Below are 8,084 nucleotides of genomic sequence, written 5' to 3' on the forward strand. Positions count from 1 at the left end.
ACAGTTCTTTCCCTGGCTGCTGACAGCACTAAGCTTACTGCCATCAGCAACAAGATTGACATTTGGCTGTTTAATCAGCCAGAGTCAATATGTAATAAGGACATAAGTAAAAAATTTAATATGTGTTAGTTACAAGGACTTTTCTACTAATTTTGCCACGAGAAATGCCTGTGTCCTTAATCAGGGATCTCTCCCGCTGTTTTAAAAGCAGATGCTGGGGCAGGGACTTGGGTGCAGGTACCTTATTTAGGAGATGATATCAGGAAACAGAGATGAGGGAGGGGCAAAGGTGATGGGGAAGAGTGAACCACCAATAAAGGGTGCATTAATGAGCGGGTTACCACTGAGGGCTGTCTCTCAGGGGATCCTCTGAACAATGCCGTAGGATGTAGTTCAGTATTGTCTCGTCAGGAGCAGGGGTGCTGAGGTGCACATCCATTGATTCCCATTGGCTAAGGATTGACGCAGGAGAAGTGCATTCCCTAGCACTCCAGGCAGCAAGACACCCGCTGCAGAGAGAGCCCTCAGAGAACCTGCCTGGGCTTGGAGTAGGCGGCTTTTTGAATGCGCTCTGGGCACCAATACCTGCACTGGCTGGAGCCGGGCAGGGGGATATCCACATGTCTGTCTCTGTTAGGAGCTCTGAAGATCAGATACCAGGTCCCAACCAAGCACAAAAAATCAGAGGGACTGGTAGTCTGACAGCCTTGGAGTTTGCCTCTGCTTGTGGTATATCTTACTGTGTGATCTTGGACACAGAACTTGTCACTCTTAAGCTTCATTTTCCTTACCTGTAAAATTATGATGATTATATTGCAGGGATGTTATTAGCATTCGATGAGATAGTGAATGTGAAATGCCTATTGTGTGACTGGTATGTAGGTGTTCCCAAAATACCTATCATCATCATCATCATCATCATCATCATCAACCATAATAATCATCATCATCATCATCATCATCATCATCATCATCATCGTTTTACAGCATTATGCCCTTTACACAATGTATCTCAGAAAAAGATTTGTCGAATCAACTAATTTTATCAAATTCTAACCGGTAACTTTTGCTCATGATTTGAAGACATGGTAAAAGTTTGTAATGAAGTAGCTGAAACTCTCAGCAGCGACCAAAGTGCTGGGTAGGCATTTCAGACTTTCGGATGATCCTCATGTTCCCTCAGGACCATGTTGGAATTGCCAGCTCTGCTGTCCAGAGGCTACATCCCAATGAGGTTCTAGGATTGACTCAGTTTTCACTGTTTTGCTCATTTCCACATCTGTGGAACTTATGATAATGCCTGTGGTATAGGGAGCATTCAGAAGCTTTTGCTCAGCATGGGCGGATCACTTTCAGGTCTCTGAACTCGGTAGTCTCGTCCACATTATGGAAATAGTAGCACATGTCGTACAGACCTCACTGCTTTTCTATAATGACCAGGCGAGCTGCTGGCTCCCTTGCGCCCTTTAGAAAAATCTCAGAAGCCAGATAGATGGGAAGCTCTGCAATTTTCGCTTCTGGTTATTTTCAGTGGAAAACATGGCCCAGGAGAGAAAGTGTTAAGGAGAATGTCCTGAAGATACAGATGGTGCTTATAAAGAAAAAGTCTATTTTTCAATTTACAAAAATGATTAGCTGGGATCCCACTGAGTTCACTGCATGGGCTACTGCTAGTTTTAATTTGTGCCAATAGGACGGAGGGATAAACTTTAATGAGGATCTGTGTTCTCTCATCATGGGCAAAGTTAGATGAAGTGGCAGAGGGGGCAGGGGTGGTGAGAGATAATTGGAGGATTTGGACAATGGGGCTGCATCTTGGGGACAGATGAATGCTTTGCTGCCTTCACAGTCAGAGTCCTATCATCGTAGTTCCCACCTGAGTGAGGATGGGAATGGGAATGTCACAGTTACCCAAGGAGCAAGAAGTAGGGGGATTCCAGGCATAGTCCGTGAAGTCAGATGGCCTGGGTTTGCCACTGACCGTGTGAACTTTGTTCTTCCGTTACCTCATTTGCAATTTACAGCAGTTATATCTATGTCATAGTGTTGTGATATGAAGCATGATATTACCAATAAAGAATTTAGAATAATGCCTTGCATATGTTAAATACTCAGTAAGTTTATTTATAAGTTCATGAAATTATTTTAGTTACAAATGCCCATCCATCTGGAGAAGTAGCACAGGACCCCTTAGCCCCAGAAAGTCACCCATTCCTTGTATGTTCCCCCATTCCTTGAATGTCCCCATCTCATGGGAAAGGGGAGTGAGGTATGTGTACTTTAATAAAAGCCCCCCTGAGTGATTTTGATATTATCTCCCTCCCTTAATATCTGTTGAGAACCACTCCACCTTCACATGGAGAAGTCTATGATAAGTACATCGCTGGTGGCAATAGCAAAACATAGATTCGAACTGCCAAGGAGAATTTTCTGAAGAAATGATTTCAACTGAAGCAAGACTATTAGCCTTTTCCCCCTCAGCATTTCTCTTCATACATCTGTGAGACTCACACGGTGGCCCGATAGGCTAGAGAGCAGCCCATGTATGTTTCCTTTGTGATTTTTAGAAATAAATACCTGCAACATGAAAACAGTGCCCGTTGTTTTTCTAAGGGACTTGGAGACATCCGTTTTTGTTGCACTACACCAGAACTCAGATGCAGGAGCATGGCTGCTTTGATTGGTCAGCTCATGCCAGAATCTCAAGGCCATTTTGGGAAAGGGGCCAGAATTATGCAAGGGTTCTTCTGAAGCAAGTACATGTATTTTGAGGAGTATGTGGGGGCGGGGGGGAGGGTCTATACATTTCCTGTAAGCTTATGAAAAATTTGTGTATATGTGCATTTCATTTGGGAGAGATTCAATAACCTTGTAGGAGTCTGAGATCCTGGAAGTTTAAGGACCGATGACGTAAAAGAACAAGTGAGTTGGTTTCCTGTTCCTTTCTTTCAACTGAGCATAGAGATTGGAAGATGAGATCCTGGTCAAGTGGAGAAGACAAACGTTTTAAACACATAATAGCAACATAAGTCAAATCAATGCTGTGCGGGCACTGAGTCCTTGGAAGATCAGGGAAGGAAGGCTCCAAGGCATTCGAGCAGAGCAGGAAGGGTTTATTGACAAGGAAGATTTCCAAAGTCACTCTACAGATGAAGCCGTGATGGTTCTCTGCCTCTGACATTATCACAGGACACCTGACAGATTCTCGATGGCCCAGTCACCTGTTTGCCTCAGCTCAAGGAAATGTCCGAGCTTCATTAGTCTACTGACCATTTTTTCACTTTTCAGGGTTCCAAGTCATCCTCTAAGGACACTTCAGTTCATTTGTTCTGGGGACAGGAGTGAAAAGAAAATGTAAAACAATGCTCTGAAATGCATCCAGGAAATATATTGTCGTGCAAGCTAATTAGCTTTTGAAAAAGCAGTGCTCTAATCAAGATTTCCATATACTGTGCATGGCCTAATTATAGCAACAATAATACCCCAGATTTACAAAGAGCCTTTCAATACATATCTCTGCAATTATTTCAATTATTCACCAAATATCCTTAGGAAAAGAAAAGAGGTAGATGAAGAAGTGAGTTTTGCTGGGGCCAGTGTAGCTTGCGTTGTTTTCACAGTTGGAGCTAGAGTCTTGATCCTGTTGCATCCTCAGGGCCTAAAACCCTGGTTGCTTAACTCATTAATGTTTACGAAAGAGAAAGAAAAAAAAATCCATGATAATACTAGGGATTATGCAAGTCTTGATTATGTTTTTTTGTTGCTGACTGAAAGATTCCAGGTAGAGCCCGGCTCATGCTTATCTCTCAATTATTTTCTGAGTGAATAAATCAATGAACGATTCAATCAACAAATCATATAGACCCAGACCTTGGCAGGTAAAGCCAATACAAACGTAGTGGTTTAAGAGTTGAGGCCATACGTGCCAGGTGTGAACCAGTCGAAAAATGATTGATATTCAAACTGGCTGACAAATGGTGGCTCAGAAAGGACTTCTTGGAATAGAAGAAGCTCAAACAAGACAGTTCCATGAGAAATGAGTGGAAAGTTGCTTAATCTATCTGTTTGAAGACACAAAGGGAAAAATATGAGCAGTGAGTATGAGAAAATGAAGGAAAATGGCCAAGCACATAATAGGCACTTAATGAATAATGCAGGGGCTTAGAAAATATGTCTTTTCTGGATGACACCAATGTACTCGTTTTTGTGTTTAAAGTGTGGAGTCTCAGTAGCTTCCAGGAGAGTTCAAGGACTCCTTAGTGAATGCGGTATTGCCTCCAGTTTGGATTTAGCAGGTGACGCAGTAATTTCTTTTTATGTTCTCTATTTCAGCCACATTATGACTTACGGGTGACTTAGCTTTTTCAGTTGAACATGGCAGATAGGAATATAGGCTCTCAATTTCTGTTCTCAAAGTTCATGCTTACAGATCTCTTGGTTTAGTACTATTAAGTCTTCCCCCCACTCCCATTTTTTTTTTCCCCAGAGACACCATTTCATGGAGATAGGTGGCTGGCTGTGGGCAAAGTTGCCCAGTGGATCCCATCAGTTAGCTAAACATGTTCAGTGTCTTAGGTCCTGTAGATAGATTAAGAAGTCAAGGACTGGAAGGAAAAGCAGAGAAGTCAGGCAGGGAGTTCAAATAGCAAATACTTGGCTTAAACACTAAGCCATGTAGTAGAACCAAGACAACAAAAGTAGAAAAGATAGTTTCAAGATTTATCTAAGGACAGAAATAAGAATCAGGTAACTTGGTAAAGATGGCTGAGTTTCTGCATCCTTCATGATACAGGTCAGAGGACATGGCTTGGAGGTACGTACTAACAACTGAAGCACAGGGTAAGCTTCCGTGAGTGAACATTGCTCCTGGTTAGGCCAAGGCATACAGTCTCTCTGGAGAGTCTAACACATACCTTACAAATATAGGTAACAGGGTGGAGACTACAAGTGTTGAGAAAACCAATTATGAAATAGGACTGTCTTTATATGTTGGCTTCCATTTTAGGAATCATCCTCTTCACCCCACCCCCAGAAAATAATCCCACAAAAGTCTTTCTATTTTTCACATGGAGTATGTATATCCCAGTTATAGGCCCAAATTCTTAATCTGTGAAGCATTCTTTTCAATTTAAATACAAAATAATGTATCCTTTTATAGTATCTGTCTGGAATCAAAGTAAAAAGATAAATGAAGACTGTGCTACAGATGAAAAATTACCAGGAAATTTCAATAGAGATACTCTGTTATAGAAAGAAAATGCCAGCAGAGAAAACTGTTCATACACAGAGTGACTCTGAGAATGATTGATGGGTCAGCTTCCAAGATATTCAGGATTCTGCAAACTGTTCAGAAAATAAATTGCAAATGAGTACAATTTTATGGATTTGGAGCTTACAAAGTAAGCTTTGATTGTGACTGTTCATTAACGCCAAGAAATAAAATTTCGAATTGTAAACAATTCATAATACCAAAGGATTTTCCTCCAATTAAGCTTGTAGTAATACATTTTGCTCTACTAGATAGATACATCCCTTGTAAGTTGTTCTGTGACATTTGACTTAAGGCAAGTGATGCAAGGTAATCGTGGGCAGAAAGGCTGCCAAAGGGAGAAGCAATGTGATCAATAGGCTTCTTTTGTTGTTGGCAAACATTGTCAGGGGATGATCAGCGTCAGAGCTTGGAGCCAGGGAAAGCTAATAAGATGAGTGGCATATTTCCCACAATATGCTCTAAGTATTTATGCGCTGCTCAAAGCGAGATCTGTAAACACAATGAGGACAAAGAGAATACAACATTATTGATGATATCCTCCTGATTTATGTTTACGGCATCTGTGGATAATAACTTCATTTGTCAGAGGGACCCTTATGAATACTAATTTGGGGTGACAATCCAACCATGACCAGACTAGCTTTGGGTGATGCTCTTCCACTCATATGTATTTAGTGAGGACTATAGTATGTGGAGTGTTCTTAATCTCTGAAAAAGCACACTGGATTTGGGAGATTTTAGGTATAGTGGTTTGCAGAAGTTTGCAGATAATTCACACAGTCACATTTAGAGGCAGAATTAGATGCAGGACAGTATCTTTGAAGTCACATCTATGTTTCCTGAAGGCGATTCTGAGTTTAATTCTAAATGTCTCTCAATCCAAAAGAAGAAAAAAGGGTTAATCCCAACTATTGTTTTGGAGGAAAGATGACAACAGAGCAGTCTTTAAACTTATTTTTTTTTTAAGTAAATAAACTATTATTTTTCTCCTGATGTCTGCTGTCATACTACTTGTTAAACTGTTAGTGACAAGGTCTTGGATTTCAGAAAGGTATGGAACTGTACAGACAGAATTGCAGAGTTAGTGGGTCATTGGAAGGTGTGAAATTAACCACTTTCCACACTGTGAGTCCACCATATCTATTCCGTTTAAGAGCTGTAACCAAAATTCAACCAACCTAATTTACTATCTGTGATTCTAAAAATTCTCCTATGTTTTAAGATTCTCAATCCACACTAGGAAGAAACAGTTCTACAGGGTATGCATATTTTTCATTAAAAACTCATCATTCTTTTGTCTACATGCATGCGTACTGCCTCCTGCCAATACAACCTTCTAGGGACGGCTCCCTCTGCACTTGGCCTTTTCCTTGGTATATGGTTAAGTGGGTGAAACAGGCTGCTCATGTTGGAGGAGGGAACAGATGAGAAAGAAGATAGCCTGTAAGGAGGTCATCCTAGAGGTGTCAGCCAAAGAGGAAGCCCACATTCCAGATGCACTAGCCTCTGGGCACTTAATTGGGGATCTAGGTACTAAAGAGGTGGTTTGTTTCTGTTTCCTCCTATGTTTACCCAATAGAGTGATGTTTACTAATCATATAAATTAGGGGATGTTTATAAACGCTGATATTCATGCATCTGACACTGATTGATTTTTCTTAGGTTAGGTTTTTACCAGTGCTCTTGAGACAAATTATATATAAAAAGTTAACAAGTCTCATATTCATTCAATTTACTAGCATCATACCTGTTGTCCTACTACATCTTCTCTGTCTCCCTTGCTCACTTTCTAGGAGCACCCTGGACAACCTTAAATGTTCTCTATCCTTACTAGAACCTTTCTGATTTTTTTTCAGTTACAGTCAACATACAATTTATATTAGTTTCAGGTATACAACATAGAGATTAGACATTCCTATAACTTACAAAGTGATCACCCTGAGAAGCCTAGTACCCATCTGACACATACACAGTTATTACAATATGATCGACTATATTCCCTGTGCTGTATTTTCTATCCCCATGACTGTTTTTATAATACTAATAACTTTCTATGGAAGATTTCACTGGTAAAGACAGAACATGGGATCAATATCTGCTGGGTCTTCTAGTCTCTGAGCACAAGTTTCTAAATTCTAAACCATGTGAACCAAAATGCGTTCTTATGACAGATACAGACATCCAGGCCTGAGTGAGATTATTTCTGTTTCAAGTCACATCGGAGAACCCCAGTAACACCCACGCCGGAGCACACCCTACACAGGCCTGAGCTCAGGATGAGTTGGTTTGAAAGCTGCTCCTCATTGTATCTCCGCAGGAAATAATCATGCTTAGAAAATATGAAATAATTGTTTGCAGTGCTGGGTTGAGTGATCTTGAACCAAACTGTGAGATATGTCATTTCCCATCTTATTTGTTAAGAAAATGGCTTTGTGTAATAATGGAAGTGACATCTCAAGTACCTTGACTGGAAAAGAAGAGCGAATTACATGTTTTCTGAAGGAGGAAGTCTTATTAGCTCTATTATGTAAAGGCTCACTCGTTTTTTAGTAACTTCCCTTCAGATCCCTCCTTCTTCCTTTTCGTTCATCTTAAGAACATCTGCTGTGCCCACAGCTGTTAAGCACCAAATTTATTATCCCAGCCTCAGTCCCTGCTTTATCCAGTTGGGCGGTTGGCAGCTGTGACTTTCTCACAGCTGCCACAACTGTTGTCACCACAATAGAGGAAATTCAACCAACAAATAAAGTCCAGGAGGTAGAGATGTTAAAGTCAAAATGGCCTAACTGCTCACAGTTGCTAATGTGTCAGA

The 8,084-nt window shown here is 40.8% G+C and overlaps 1 long non-coding RNA gene across 1 annotated transcript in view; it reads right to left on the reverse strand.

Annotated features, from left to right (window-relative positions):
• Nucleotides 1-2,795: 2,795 nt before the first annotated feature.
• Nucleotides 2,796-8,084, reverse strand: part of LOC107195554 — a 34,252-nt gene continuing 28,963 nt past the window's right edge. Inside the window, exon 3 of the long non-coding RNA XR_001516740.2 lies at nucleotides 2,796-3,329. This is a non-coding gene — a long non-coding RNA (uncharacterized LOC107195554). The remainder of the gene's footprint in view (nucleotides 3,330-8,084) is intronic.

Source organism: Pteropus alecto, unplaced genomic scaffold (genome assembly GCF_000325575.1).
Source record: "Pteropus alecto unplaced genomic scaffold, ASM32557v1 scaffold61, whole genome shotgun sequence".
NCBI lineage: Eukaryota > Metazoa > Chordata > Mammalia > Chiroptera > Pteropodidae > Pteropus > Pteropus alecto.